Genomic DNA, 16,480 nt, shown 5'->3' on the forward strand with positions numbered 1-16,480 from the left:
AGTCCAGAATACCTGTCCATCAACATACTCCGCACACAAATCGCATAGCACACTTTCCAGAGCGCTTCTTACAGTCTGAATACCAAATAAGATGAAATTGGGGGTCTAAACAAAATGTTTTTGGGTTTTTCTTCTGGTTCCATCGGTTTCATGGGAGAATGATGCTAGTCCACAACCAGTGCAGGGATATCTATATCGGCAATTAGATTATAACCTAGTTTTAATTTCGAGGTTGGCGAACTTTCATGCCATTCAGTTGCTCATCAGTGTTGTCAGGATGTCATCATATAAAAATGAATAAAATCACATGTTTTTCAAATTTTTGTTCACACTGTTTTTGCTCTTATCTCTGATAGCTAGTAGTTCATCATTGCGTTCAACACATACTTAGTAAGCAGGACTTATGCATAGTTCTTTGTGGTTTTGAAAATTTTGCTCTGAAAAACATGGATTTGTTGAACAAAGATCTGTTCAAAAATAAGCATGGAACTTGAAATGCTTGTTGTGAGTGGTAATTTACTGGTTTAATGTATATTTGTTCAACAGCTTAGAATAAGTTAGATCAGGCTCAAAAATACACTTTCCAATCGACAATAGAGTTAAAATGAATGTCATCAACAAACTACGAGAGGACGGTTTAACCCTAAAAATCTATGAACGAATCAAAATTTAATTGTTTTTATTTTATTTTAACTTAAATAAAATTAGTTGTGTTTAACCTACTATTACGAAATAAAGAACTGTTGAATAGTCGTATATTAAGAACAATTTTAACTAAATCATATGACTAACTGCAATATGCCCAATTCCTAGCAACATATGACAACGATTTTAATGAACCAGTTTTGATCTGGCTGCAACTTGTCATTTTGTGCTATTAGTTTTTTTTTTGCTTGATCATTTCATAAAAAATAAGATTTAAAAAAAATAAACTTTTTAAGATAAACAAGTTTTTTTTAAATTATTTTTTTCCCAAAAAAAAAGTTTTTTTACAGTGTATGTTTTTTGTGGAAAGACAAAATTATTATCTACAACTTTGCCGAATAAGTTGCACCGATTAAATAAACCATTTTGGTTTCAAAAATATTTGTATTATTCGATACCTTTTTTAAATAGGCTTCTCGCAAAAATAAGTGATTAGAGCAAACTAATAGCACAAAATGGCAGCTCAAACTCGTACGTGTGAAGTTTCAGCCAAATCAAAAATGACAATTATGAAGAAGTATAAAAAAATTGTCCTATGTCATGCGACATATCCTTTTTTTACAAAACACACTCCTAATATATTTTTTTACAGAATTATACTTTTACAGAATAAAAGAAAAACCTTCAACCATATATAGTAAATCAATGGTTTATTATGCACTTAATTAACTTGTTACCAGAAACGTATGAAAACACCATCAAATTAACCAAACCTGCTAATAATAAAACCCATCGGTGCGTTAGTTGTTTTGATTAATCATTAAGAGTTCTGCATTATCGGCACTATCTCTGAATCATCCATTTGAATGACACTCAATTGTCGATTTACGCGCTGTACGGAAATTGTTATTCTTAGCCATCTACAAGAAATATACACTTTGGCACATTTAATTTATTTTATTATACTATATACGAAGTTAACTATGCACATACTTAAAATTAAATAACTGTTCAATCATTGTTGCTGGACTAATTTATGCTCAATTCACTAGTGTAAATTTCGTTTTTAAGCAATTGATGCAGTTTATTTTTATAATTTGATCATTTTGCATTAATTTATGCACTATTTCTATGCATTTATCGGTGGTAGAACGCCCACCAATGATGTATCTTGCTTGATTTGATTTGTATTTTGTACTTACCAATGGTAACGTCCACGTAACTTTGCTTACTATTAAGCTATTTACATAAAATGTGTACAAATAGTTTTTTTTCATGCGTTCACTCGTATTAACAATATTTGATAGGACAATAGTTTTTATTTGAACAATTCATGAAATAAGTAAAGCTGTTGCAAAAATACGATACAATAAAAATGTCTCTGATAAGCACTTATGTAATTATTGTTTCAGTACTGACATTGTAAACAGGCGAATGTGGTTTACTTCTCTAAGAAAAGTAATTTAATTTTTTTCAGCGATGTGTTAAAGAATAAACCAGTCGATGTTGTCTGTACAGCCATTTATATTTTCACATGATCAACGTGAGCTGGAAAAAAGAACAAAACAAATATGTAAATACTGTAAAAAAAAAAAAAACAGAATAAATGTAAGAGCAAAACCTTGGTGCTACATTCAAATTCGGAACTCGAGCTTCTGTTTATTATTCAAAGATTTCACAGCCAACTGTTCTAGTGTAGTACGATCCTTCTGACACTAACAGTCTCTTTCGAGCCGAGACTCGAACCTACGATGACTGGTCTGTTGGGACAGCATCGCACCTCGGGACCAGCTGGGTTTTTTAAAGTGTATAGTATAAAAAACGAAATAAATATAAAGTATTGTGGCAATCGCTATAGGAAGAAAAACCGCGTAAAAAAGACCTTACTCTTCATCATATACACCAAAATCGTGATGTTTCGATAAGCTTTGGCGTCAAGCGAACAATCAGGTAAGACTGATTCAACAGTAGGGTAACGGGGGTATTTTGGCCAGCTTTGAGAAGTGTTCGCACAGTTCATTAAAAACAAACACAATTTTTCAACATAAATACCTACTCTATTATACCATTGTTAAAGCTAAGTGTCTATTTTAATATACACCGTTCAACAATGCAATATATTAAAAAATATCCTAGAGATATCAATATTTCTACGAAGTACTAAAAACATATTTTGGTCCACCAAATTTTTACTTTGGCCCACCTTTATATCTAGAGACGTGTATGGAAATAGTTCGACCTAATTATATGTGAGATCATCATCGGTATTTTTAGAGCAAAAATAATGGGTTTGAGGAGAACATCCTTCTGCTGTGAATTTTTGTAAATTTTAGGCATTTAAAAATGAAATGATTTGGCTTATAGTGGTTTGACAGGCATTCTCATCCAATTTCATATCGTTAAATGTGATAAATTAAGAAGTAATCACCTGTAAATTGTCACAAGCTGCATCTTTGTTCACGTGAGCCGAACGGTAAACAAAGAGATGTCAAAACTTGGCATGGCGAAAATATGTTCGCTTCAGAAAGAGGGAAACATATTTCGGCCATGCGTTTAACCACTTTTTCAACTTTTTCCAACATGTGAGAGTATACAAACTGTTTCTATGATATTTTATTGATGTTACTACAACAACGAATTGTTTCATAAGCATACATATTTGATACAATAGCTTCCGGACGTTGACTTGTATATTACCACTTCTTCTTGACTTTGGGTTGACTCAGCCATGACTCTGAATATGTATGAACTAATTCCAAAATAACACTACCTAGAGCCAGTTTTTCGCCGAAAATTATAGTGTAGTATGATTCTTAGGTGTGTTATTCAATGTTGCATGTATAGTTTTCTAATATTCATTGAAATTATCAGATAAAATGCGTAAAATGTTAACGGGTGGGTCAATATATGCATGTGGGCCAAATTACCCCCGTTACCCTAGCAGCCTTTTGTAAACAAATCATCATGACGACACCAACACCGGTTGATGTTTGGAAGTTTTTTGAACCGTCTGATAGGGTAACGACCCCAGACCGGCCCCACTTCATCCGGCTACTCAAAATTCGCCCAACTATTTTTTTTTCTGTACGCTATATAGTGTCAACTCTTAGAACTGTGTTTAAACATAAAAAAGAAATAACTGAGATTGAAAACAAATTATTACTTGGCATAATTCAATGACAAACCCCGTGAACAATAAGTTGATTAGTGGGTGGGCGAATTGTGGGGTTCTTACCCTACAATGAAAATAAATATAGAGTAGGGTAACGGGGGTATTTTGGCCCACATGCATATATTGGCCCACCCGTTAACATTTTACGCATTTTATCTGATAATTTCAATGAATATTAGAAAACTATGCATGCAACATTGAATAACACACCTAAGAATCATACTACACTATAATTTTCGGCGAAAAACTGGCTCTAGGTAGTGTTATTTTGGAATTAGTTCATACATATTCAGAGTCATGGCTGAGTCAACCCAAAGTCAAGAAGAAGTGGTAATATACAAGTCAACGTCCGGAAGCTATTGTATCAAATATGTATGCTTATGAAACAATTCGTTGTTGTAGTAACATCAATAAAATATCATAGAAACAGTTTGTATACTCTCACATGTTGGAAAAAGTTGAAAAAGTGGTTAAACGCATGGCCGAAATATGTTTCCCTCTTTCTGAAGCGAACATATTTTGGCCATGCCAAGTTTTGACATCTCTTTGTTTACCGTTCGGCTCACGTGAACAAAGATGCAGCTTGTGACAATTTACAGGTGATTACTTCTTAATTTATCACATTTAACGATATGAAATTGGATGAGAATGCCTGTCAAACCACTATAAGCCAAATCATTTCATTTTTAAATGCCTGAAATTTACAAAAATTCACAGCAGAAGGATGTTCTCCTCAAACCCATTATTTTTGCTCTAAAAATACCGATGATGATCTCACATATAATTAGGTCGAACTATTTCCATACACGTCTCTAGATATAAAGGTGGGCCAAAGTAAAAATTTGGTGGACCAAAATATGTTTTTAGTACTTCGTAGAAATATTGATATCTCTAGGATATTTTTTAATATATTGCATTGTTGAACGGTGTATATTAAAATAGACACTTAGCTTTAACAATGGTATAATAGAGTAGGTATTTATGTTGAAAAATTGTGTTTGTTTTTAATGAACGAACACTTCCCAAAGCTGGCCAAAATACCCCCGTTACCCTATTAGTTGTGTTATGGCAATACACATTCGTTACCAGGTTCCAATCTTAATCAAAAGTTGCGCTATTTTCGTACAAAATTGGAGTTGTTTTACACCATCCAACTTTTGCGTGAGATGGTCCTTTTGTTTTGAACCTCCTGTTGTATTTTAAATGAATTTTTTGTGGTGCAGCATCTTACATTTGATTTTTTCAATATTTTGAAACGAAAGGTCAAGCAATCTCCTAAAAGGAATATTGATTACCGTTTTATAGAAAAAGGGGTAAAAAACAGTCTCGCGATAAAAAGTATGCAAAATGGCTGAGTTTAGAAAGGCCCTACACTCACGAAATTTGATTGAACTCTGAGAGCGCGAAATCAGTCTTTTGTCCTTTAGTTGGTGAACTCAGAGCGAATTTCTTTATTTCTAGGGTCCACCTTGTTTTGAGCCAACCTAACAGTTGTCAAAACGTTCTTCATAAGCTTAGTTTCGATCTGCAAAGCGCACCGTAAGTTTTGTGAGTTTTACCACTTTGAGTACACCAACGCATGGGCTGTAAACACAAAAGATTTTGTTTGAGGTGAGCTGTTATGAGGTGAGTTGTGTTTTGATCTAATTTTCTTAGTTTGAAAACTACGATTCACCTATTCGGAAACTACAGAAACTCAAAACATTAAAATATCTTGTATGGTTGTGGTTTGTAGGGTAGATTGGTTTTATCAAAAATTATTTGACGATGGTCCTGTAAATCAGACCAGATGGAAAACTAATCGTGGGTTATAGATAAGCACAAACCATAAAAGTACGCACTATTTTCCTAGAGCCGCAGGCAAAAAATGTGTTTAATCATTCTTAATGTTTTTGTACAGGAGTTACCAGAAAAATCAGTGATACAAAGAAAGGTAAAAAAAGTTTATTCAAATAAAAAGGTAACAACAGGATTACAGATGGGATTCAAATGGTGAGTGGACAGCCTGGAATGAGCATCAAACTTAGCTCCGCTTCCCACAAGTTCCTAATTCACACCTCCACAAGTTATATGATCACAATAGAGTGCCAGCTGAAACATGGACACAACTGGTTGGTGTCTCCTGGGCAATATTGTCATCCAAACAACATGCAATCATGGCGTGTTAACCATATTTTGGCGATATAGGAAATGCTTCGCCAACCCGAGCGTCTGTTCACCAAGATGGCGCGGCTCAAAACAGCGTCTGTTCTCCACGTTAGAGGCGACGGATCAACGTCTTGCTGCCAGCGTGGGACTCTAAACAGTGCTGTTAGGATGGTCCTCCGGCGGGACTGAGACTACGAAAACGGACTAACGATTGGAAACTTCGATCATGGAACTGCAAGTCTCTGAATGTTTTGGGTAATACACGCATACTTTCCGACTTATTGAGAGTCCGCAAGTTCGACATTGTAGCGCTGCAGAAGGTTTGTACATACGTCAGTAACACACCCTAGCTGGACACAGCTTGGCCAATCGCCAACAGAATGTGCAAGTTGAGAATCGGAGATCGTTTCTTCAACGTTAGAATAATTAACGTGCACAGCCCACTCCTAGGAAGTAACCATGACGATAAGGACGCCATTTACGCGCGGCTGGAGCGTGTATACGATAACTGCCTAAAACATGACGTCAAAGCCTTGAGGCAGCGTTGCTGAATCAAGGAGAGCTTTCCGAAGCAAGAAAAGCAGCCATTAACAACACAGCGGAAGGTGCTGTTGGATTCGTCGAGAGGAATCGACGTATCGGATGGATTGACGAGGAGTGTCAAACGATTTTAGAAGAGAAGAATACAACGCGGGCATTGATGCTGCAGCGAAGGATTCGTCACAACGTGAGTAGCTACAAACAGAAACGAAGACAGCAGACCCATCTTTTTCGGGGGCTGAAGTTCTCAAAAAACACGAAGATTCTACAAGAAACTAAACTGCTGAAATGTGTCAAGAAATGTGTCGGGAAAAAGATGGAGGAATCTTGACAGATGAACGTGAGGTGATTGACAGGTGGGAATGGCGCAGAGGCAGGGGACCAAGAGGGTAGGACAGCGCGCGAGGTATACATACCGCCCTCCCACCATAAGTGAGGCTAGGGAAACTATCAAGCAGCTCAAAAACAACAAATCAGCTGAAAAGTATGACATCGCAGCGGAGCTTATCATGCTGGGCCCGAATAGGTTGATTTCGTGTCTGCATCAGCTGATAGACAGGATCTGGGATACCGAACAGCTACCGCAGGAGTGGAAGGAGAGAGTAATACGCCCATTATACAAGTAGGGCGTCAAGTTGGAATGTGAGAACTACCGAGCGATCACTATTCTTAACGCAGCCTACAAAGTGCTCTCCCAGATCATCTTTCGCCATCTATCGCCGCTAGCACGAAGGTTTGTGACGAAGGTTTGTGGGAAGTTATCAAGCCGGTTTTGTGGATGGGCGATTGACATCAGACCAAATCTTCACGCTGTGGTTGATCCTCCTAAGGTGTTGTGAATACAAAGTCCCCACGCACCACCAATCCATCGATTTTAAGGCCGCTTACGACACTATCGACCGTGTAGACCTATGGAAAGTTATGGACGAAAATGGCTCCCTGCGGAACTAACAAGCCTGATTTAGGTCACAATGGATGGTGTACAGTGCTATGTGAAGATTTCGGGTCATATCAAGCCCGTTTGAAACATGCAAGGGACTTCGACAAGGCGACGGTCTTTCCTTCCTGCTTTCTGTTCAACATTGCACTTGAGGGTGTTATGATACATGCCGCCTTCATAATGCAGCGAACGATCTTCAATAAATCCAGTTAGTTCATCTGCTTCGACGTGGATCTTGTCGGAAGGAGGTTGCAGGCGGTTCCTGAACAGTACACCAAGCTGAAACGTAAAGCAGAATAGGTTGGATTGAAGGTGAATACGTCGAAGACCAAGTATCTGCTAGCAGGGAGAACCGAGTGCGATAGGGCTCGCATAGGCAGTAGCGTAGTGATCGACGGAGATAAGTTCGAGGTGGCTGACGAATTTGTGTACCTCGGTCATTGGTAACGTCAGGCAACAACTGCAGCAGAGAAATCCGCAAACGTATTGTAGCTGAAAGTCGTGTCTACTAGGGACTAAAAGACATTGAAGTATGGCAAACTTCGCTCCCGTACCAAGTGCACCATGTACAAGACGCTCATAATATCGGTAGTCCTCTACGGGCACGAGACATGGACAATGCTCGAGGAGGACTTGCAAGCTTTAACCGTTTTCGAATGACGTGTGCTTAGGACCATCATCGGCGGAGTATGTGAGGATGGCGTATGGAAGCAAAGAATAAACCACGAGCTGGCGAGGCTCTTCGGCGAGCCTAGTATCCAGAAAGTCGCTAAAGCTGGGCGGGAATTCTTACACGATGTAAGAATTCCGGACAACAATCCCATGGAAATAGTGGTAATCTCTAATCCAACCGATACAAGACATAGAGGCGTGCAAGGAGCTAGGACGAATGTAGGACGCTCTAGGAACTGGAGACAAGCCGTCATGGACCGAGTGCGTTAGTGTAACATTGTGACGCAGGTGAAATCCCTTTCATTAAAAAAACTCTTAAAAGACATCAAAAATGAATCGATTCTTTTTTTTCTTTACTTTCGTTTATCGAGCTGGTATCAGGCATTCAAAGCTGTTGCGAACAATAGAAGCAGAGTTGTACCTGATAATTAATCATTTAATTTAGAAATTCAAAGTGTCACTTTTAAAAATTCGTTTACATTTGGTCCGAGGCCCCTCAGTCAATTTATCTAGATTGAGCACCTTCTTGTAAGACTGTTGCTTACCATGCGCTTTCGGTTTTCACTGCAATAAATCTCTCTAGATAAAAAGTCTGTTTTCAAGAATGATATATGACATGAAAGTCTTTTGATTTCAAAGATAATCTGAGCTGAGCCGAGGGACAGCCATTAGAAATTAATGCCAAGCAGTAACAATAAAGTATAACAACAAGATCAAATAGCGTCATCAGTTGTCAGCTTTGCACTCCGCCGTAGCGCCAATTGCAACAAACAAGAAAACTAACTATATTAAAACATCCATTAAAACATATCATTAAATTTTGCCGCTTTCTTTCCAAGCAGCGCCTCCCGCTATACCTTTCGGAATGGTTCTTTTCGCTGCTCCATCTCAAATATACTGACTGACACTGGAGAAAACTGTAGCCAGTGGTATGCGAAAGCAAGTCAGTCAGTGCCCTCGTTTGCTCCCTTTAGTTATTGTTATGATTATATGTTGCTAATGTGGCCATATTGCTACCCACTGCGCGCCAATAGTGCTATGCTGGTCCTACTCTGCCCAGGACTGCCAAATGGGAACTACCTAAACCTATAAGTATAAGGACCGTATTGAAAATCTTCTTGAGTTGCCGACTCACAAAAGAAACACTGTACTGGCATCAATTGAGGGGTTTCCGTAAACAGCAAGAACATGTTATCCTTATTGTTTATAAGCTTGCTTCACTCACTTATTCTGCTGACCGACAGGACTATGCTACGGGGCAACCTACTGTGTGGTGCTTCCGGCTGGAATGGGGCGATGTGATGATTATTTTCCATCTTGTCCGACTTTGCGACATATTTTCTTATTCACAGTGGAAACCGACACAATTTTCGTGTGTACAGACAGAGCGAGGTTGGGCAGGATTTGTTATTAGGACCTACATTTGCGTTATTTCTCGAATGTCATATTAGTTATTACTTATAAAGTGAGCATCGGTGATTGCTCTTCCCGATGAAATCTTCTTTCATGAATGCACTATATTTTAAAAAAACATTAGAACATTAGAAACCATGACCTGAAACTCGAAAATTGATAGAAATACTAATAATTTTCGGGTAGCAGTTACTTGTCAATTGGAGCATCAGAAAATAGGCGTTATTCACACTGTTTGAATATCAAAAGCCAACAATGGAATACTCTAACATAACAATAGCTCTAAAAATAAAATACTAGCAAATTATTATCTTTATGCTAGCATGCACCCATTCCTAGACACACCCGGCAATTCGGAGGTCATGCATCACATAAGTGTATCAATTTACTCCCACGACGTACTCCAGCTAAACCCGAAACACATATCGAGAAGTGCTACCGAGGCCGATATGTTCGCACCAAATGCCAACAGAACCAACAAGTCACCGTTGGCGAAAAAAAAAAGAAACAAGTCTCCGATCCAAAGTGTGTAATGCCATCACGAAGACGACAATGAGGACGGTTTCCTTTTGTGCGCGTGCCAAGATAAACAGATAATTCTATCAACAACAAACCAGACATAGTCCCATATGTTGGAGTGGGTGAAGTGAGAATACGCACGATTTCACTGTCAGGATTTTTTCCACTCTGTACATGGTTGGATGGCTCGTCAATAGAACCTTCTTCTGGGTGCTGCCGGGTCGGGTTATTTAACCGTTAGAAGGCATTTTTTCGGGTGTGATAATAACATTACACGCAGATTTGGCTCCCTTCATAACGGGATTCTGAGGAAGACGCCTATCAGAATCAGACGGTCCATGTTGGGCGGATACCGGAGGCACAACCTTTGCGGCATAAGGAGCGTGACAAGATTGTTCAGCAACTCTTTTCGTCACGACGAGACATGAAGCTGGAGTGTATAGTATGAAGAATTCCATATCGTTGATTGTGTATGAAGCATTCTGACGGCGAGATATAGATAGCAATGTGGCGAATTATCTTGACTCTGCTCCTTCGCGATGCTATTCATTTTCTTCGCTTTCAACCGATAAGATAAAATTGATTCAACGAGGTTAGTCAGTTTAACACTTGCTGGAGAGAAAACAAAACCAATTTATCCGTTGGAAAACATGGCTTATCAGTTACTATGAGAATGCTATTTTAATATTTAAAACAATACAGATAATCTTGAAGATGCTGGGATACATTCAATTAGCGTTTCGTCTTGAAAGGAATAGCAGTCTTTTAGAAAACCTTAGTTCTAAGGGAGCCGAATATCATATACCACTCGACCACTCGACATTCGAACATATGCGTTGTGGAATTAATTCTTTAACGAAGGTGACCAAAGTAATTTCTCTTCTTAATTTAAGTGTTTCTATATTAATAGGCATAAAACACGATCCATTAGAAGGAAGAGGAAATGAATCTAACCTAGTTCTTAGTGCATAAGTTACCTTATGCACTCAGAAAACTAGGTTAAATTTCATTTCCTCTTCCTTCTTATGGATCGCGTTGTATGCTTATTAATATAGAAATATTTGAAATAGACAGGGGAGTTTTTTGTATGGAATCGATTTTTTTGGACATCTTGATAAGGCGACCAAACAACACTACAATAATACACGAGGCAACGGGTTCTTAGCGAGCAAAGTTTGTACGATGAGAATGATTTGTCAATAGTGATGCTGGTAGATAGGATCTTAGCGGCGCAGTTTTGGAGAATCTACCTATTCAACAGCTTTGCCACAAATAATATCTGTTGCAGGGCAAGGAACGGCATAAGCAGTGGCGCCTTTTTTAATCAGTTGAAATAAACGAGCCTCAAACTCCTGAATTTTGATCGACAATTTCAATGATGAGAAGGAAAACTGTGATTAACTAGCTGTCTGACGAATACATAAAATACTGTTTAAAGCTTAGTTTACAGTTCCAAGCGAAGTGAAAAATTTGATAAATGAAAAAGCGTAAATTTTCGCTTGCGAAATCTGTCGTGACAACCCATTTGTGGAACACGCAGGTATTTCACCAGCCTGCAGTTTACAGTTTAAGTAAAGCGAAATTCACGAGTTTACACTCCGAGCGAAGTGAAAATTGGCTGCAACTGACAGAATATAAACGCACGCAAGTTTTCGCTTGCTGCTGCTTTTTTCACTAGCGTTTGCATGCGTGAAAAAAGTAAACCCAAGTGAAAAAGATGAGATCCATAACCTTCGATTTCGCTGGATCAAATTTGTTTACAGTTGCAAGTGAAGTGAAATTTTTACAGGTTGCATATTTCACGAGCGTGAAAAAATGAACATTTTGTATGAGATTTTCACTTCGCTTAGAACTCTAAATAGAGCTTAACACAAAAAAAAAATCTTTGAAAAACATCAAACGAAAAAAATAAACCAGAATTGCAGCTATTCAGGTGCTGTTTGGGTGCTGAAGAAAATCCCCTGCAAAACAGATGCAAACTGCTCAAAAAAAAGTTCGGGGTGATTGGAATAGTGTCCCTTGATGGAGAACTTCAATTGATTATTGTTGAAGTTTACTAAACCGGTTTTAGAATCTGAAAAAGAGTGCTGACAGAGAAAAAGATAGAGAACAAATTAATATATTTATGTTTCTATTTTACCTTACAGATTTCGAGTATTTCGACTCAATACACAGGCCGCTCCTCAAGCTGCTTAAAATATGTTCCCAACCCTATCTTGCGGTTGCGTTTTAAGGTACTCACGGTCTGAATACGAGTGTAGATTTTTAGGTTGTCGCCAAGGCAGGTCTCGAAGAGTTATACGTGAGAGTCTTCGTTGCACACGTTCTAATTGTATATTCTAATAAAGTTAGTGTGGCATCCATACAAGGTAGGCATTTTCGAGGAGAGAACGAACACGAAATCACGTATAATTCTCGATAAGAATCCTAGTTGGCGGGTGCCTTTCGTTTATTTGTTTATTTTATCAATGTTTCAAGGGGCACGCTTTGATCATCCAAGTACTCAACTCTATTTAACATGCTGACATCTGATTGATATTTGATTCTAATGGGTGAGCTTTTACGATGTCTTTACGTTGCATTTAGCAATGCTGATTGTCATACAGTCAGATCAGAAGTGACAATACTTTAACATAGGACCCAAGATACTTTCTTGAGGTAGGATCAGGTCCAACAGGCAATCCATCAGATTTACAATGTAGATAGTTAACTTGAAGAGTGCGGTCTGTCAAGTAACTTTGTATTACTTTTGTGATGTATAGGGAAACATTGGTCGTATGCTGACTGGGAAGGGGGGTTAGGGGTGATGTACGACTGCGTTAGACCGGGAGCGGGCGGCTGAAGCATGAAATGCGGTACCTCGCCAGCTATATCCAAAGCGACAGCGCCGTCGCCCCAATAACGTAGCATACCAAATCTAAACTACCACGAATAATGCAGATAATAATATGTAATAGAATAATCGGCATGGCCCTAGGCGATTGAAAAAGGACAACGATTATTGGAGCACGAACCTTACGCAGGTATTCTAGCTAAAGAGCTGCGGAAGGTGAATGTGAAGGTCGCAGCTATCCAGGACGTACGGTTGCCCAGATTCTTTTTAACAAGAAATGAAGACTGTCAGTACTTTCAAACTGATGTTTTACAATGAAAAGTAAGGTTTAAAAACTAACATAAACATAACATAAACGATAACGTATAAACAATGCCTATCATGCGGCACCTTAAATGACAGTTGAGCTTGATAACTAGTTTTATCGAAGCCAGGATCACATTGACCACATCGGATCATGAAAATGGGAAGCGGTCAGTTTTGTAACCTTCAATAACACTTGGATTCATCCAAAAATCACAGAAAAGCTTGAGTTCATGGTTCTAAGTCGAAGTAATATTTTATTTAGCAGCGAGGCATCGGTAATAGATGAAAAATATATGTCAGTAACATCTAATTAACCTCAAACCATGCTGGGCTAACCCCACTCACTGGGTGACGGTAACAATAGAGGCAACAAATTGTAGTGCAGCGAAAAGGTATCTTAATTTTTTCACATAAATAAAAGCTTAAGTTCCACTTACGAAAAATTACATCCGTTTAGCGTGTGCTTTGTCTATTATTTAGGCGTTTGACGTTTCAAACGGCTCTAAATATTATAGACCATTACTACACATACTCCAAATCACAGTTTACGGGTGTTTTCTAGTAAAACTTTAGTGGTGACGGTCTTACCTTTAGTGCCAAGCTTATCTCCACTACTTTATTTGCACGCCGGAATTTTCGTAAGCACACCTGGATGTACCCAGATGCGATCGATGGTCGGCACTTTTCAGACGTTACAGACGTAAGGTAGTTCAGAGGACCAATCATTGACTAAGATTACTTTTCGGTGGTATCCTAGATCCGCATCCGGTTGTCAAACGTTTTGAAATCAAGGATAACGAGGAAGCTACGGCTGAACATCCAATGGTTATCAAATGGAGGAGTGGTTGTAGAGTACTTGCAAAAAGTTGATGATTGGAGGAGACCTGAACGAACAGTGGAGGAGACCTGAACGAACAGTGGAGACATATTCCCAGTACGACCAGCGTGGGAAGTGTTGGGTAGAGCTGTGACAACCGGGCTCAACGAGTGATTTGGCGCTGAGTACCAGCGAGCGACGGATGAGAAGAACCTGTGGCTGTGACGCATTAGAGAGCGTAGGGAGATATAGAACTAGAAAAGGGACTCCATCGCCGGAAGAAACGTCAGCATTGAGAGCGTGTTCTTGCGGTGGGGGACTGCTTCTCCAGGCATGATGCGAGGAGCTCTACAAAAAGATTAACGGAATCAGGAACCGAAATGTGTCTGTTAGTGTGTTAAATCAGAGGTGGCCAGGCGTTGAAAACAACGTTTTAGTGTGCTGTTGAATGGTGAGGAAGACGAAGGTGTCGAAAAAAACAGATTGACTGTGGGAATAATACACAAGCAGTGAATCCACTTACCATGTACGCGGTGAAGAAAACAGTTAAAGAGCTGATGAACTGCAAGGCAGCCGGAAACATCGGTGTTCCCGCCGAGCTTTAAAAAATCGGGAGCGAACAGCTGTACCGTGCCGTGTATTCATTGAATCATGCTGAATGATGAAGAATTTCTCTCGGACTTGTTGGAGGGTGTCATATGCTTGATCCACAAAATAGCCCTCCACCTGGACTATAGGAGTATAACTCTCTTGAACACCGAGTACGAAATGCTCTCCCGCATCCTGTTCTGTCGACTGATGTCGTTGCAGGAAACCTTTGTTGGCGAATATCAATGTGGTTTTCAAAGGGGACGCTCCACTAGGGAACTAATGTTTACCTTGCGACAAATCCCTGATAAATTCCAAGAATTCAACTTGCAGAATCGCCATCTGTTTATAGACTTCAGGGCAGCGTACGACTCAGTTAAGAGAAATGAGTTTTCAACAAAACTGACGGTTTTCCAATAAGACCGATTCGTACAGCTCTTGATGGTTCCACATCAAGCGTCAGGGAAGCCGGGATATCGAACGCTTTCATGAAGTTAGGGGCCATCCACATACCATGTGGACAGATTTTTAACGATTTTGACCCCCCCCTCCGTGGACAACGGCCCATATAAATTCTAAAAAAATTGTATGGACCGTGGACATTAGCCAACCCCCCCCCCCCCCAAAGCTGTCAACGTGGTATGTGGATGGCCCCTTAGATGGTTTGAAGCAGGGTTACGAGCTGTAAAACTCATTGTTCAACATCGCGTTGGAAGGTGCTACGGAGGGCTGCCGAGCAGAGGGCTGGCGTGCAGAGAAGCAGCACCATCATGACGAAGTCACATATGCTTCTAGGTTTCGCGGACAGTTGGTATTAACCGTAGAGCGGGAGAAGAGGCCTTTAGAATTCTCAAGAGGGAAGCTGCGAAAATTGGGCTTGTCATAAATTCTATCAAAACGAAGTACATGGTGGCTGGTAGCCCGTCGGATGTTGGGGCTGTGGTTGCAATAGATGACGAATCATTTGTAGTAGTTAACGAATTTATTTACTTGGGTACATTGGTGACGTGCGACAATGAGGTTAGCCTTGAGATAAAGAGGTGGATAGCGGCCGCAAACAGGTCCTTTTACGGATTGCGTAACCAGCTGAGATCCCGCAGCCTGTAACCGTGTACACAAAACTTGCACTCTATAAAACATTGATCTTCCCGGTGGCCCTCTCTGGCCAAGAAACATAGACACAGAAAAAGGCTGATCGGCAAGCTCTTGGTGTTTTTGAGCGTAGAATCTTGTGGTCAATCCTTGGCGGCGAACTGGACAGACGCATGAGCCATGAAGTGTTCCAGGCATACAGATCGACGGATATAGTCAAGCCGATAAAAAACGACAGGCTACAGTGTGCTGGACATGTAGCTAGAATGAAGAAGAAACTATCAGCAAAAACTATGTTCAGCAGAAATTCTGATAGAGACCGTTGACTTTGAGGTAGACCCCGCACTCGTTGGATGTGTACTGTCGACGAGGATGCCCGCGGTATTGGAGGAGACTGGAGGATTGCAGCTCAAGACCGAGTGATATAGTGACGTATTCTGGATTCGGCACAGGATCAATAATCGGTCTGTCGCCACAAAAGTAAAGTTAATAATGGGAAATTCAAAAATGACGTCTTGGCTAATAAACCTTCATGCCAAACACTTTTGAATGCCTTTACTATGTTTAGAAAAAAAAAACTTCAGTGGAATAGCCTACAGATTTATTAGTTCGTATCATGTTAGTTACTCTAAGTAACTGATGAGTAGTCGAAAGCTCATGGCAAAAACCAAACTGCCTATTTGGAAACATTGAATTCTCAATCATATGTGTTATCATTATATTCTACACACTTAACTGCGTAATGTTTTCTCAGTAAAGTAAAATGCCAAACTACTTGAAAACATTTTAGTTTAC

General features: G+C 39.5%; 1 protein-coding gene across 2 annotated transcripts in view; it reads right to left on the reverse strand.

The window, feature by feature from the left end:
• Window positions 1-310: 310 nt before the first annotated feature.
• Window positions 311-16,480, reverse strand: part of LOC129731081 (protein dimmed) — a 118,593-nt gene continuing 102,423 nt past the window's right edge. For both annotated transcript variants that reach the window (XM_055690830.1, XM_055690829.1), the window contains exon 5: window positions 311-2,193. The gene's annotated coding sequence lies outside the window, so the exon portion shown is untranslated. The remainder of the gene's footprint in view (window positions 2,194-16,480) is intronic.

Source organism: Wyeomyia smithii, chromosome 3 (genome assembly GCF_029784165.1).
Source record: "Wyeomyia smithii strain HCP4-BCI-WySm-NY-G18 chromosome 3, ASM2978416v1, whole genome shotgun sequence".
NCBI lineage: Eukaryota > Metazoa > Arthropoda > Insecta > Diptera > Culicidae > Wyeomyia > Wyeomyia smithii.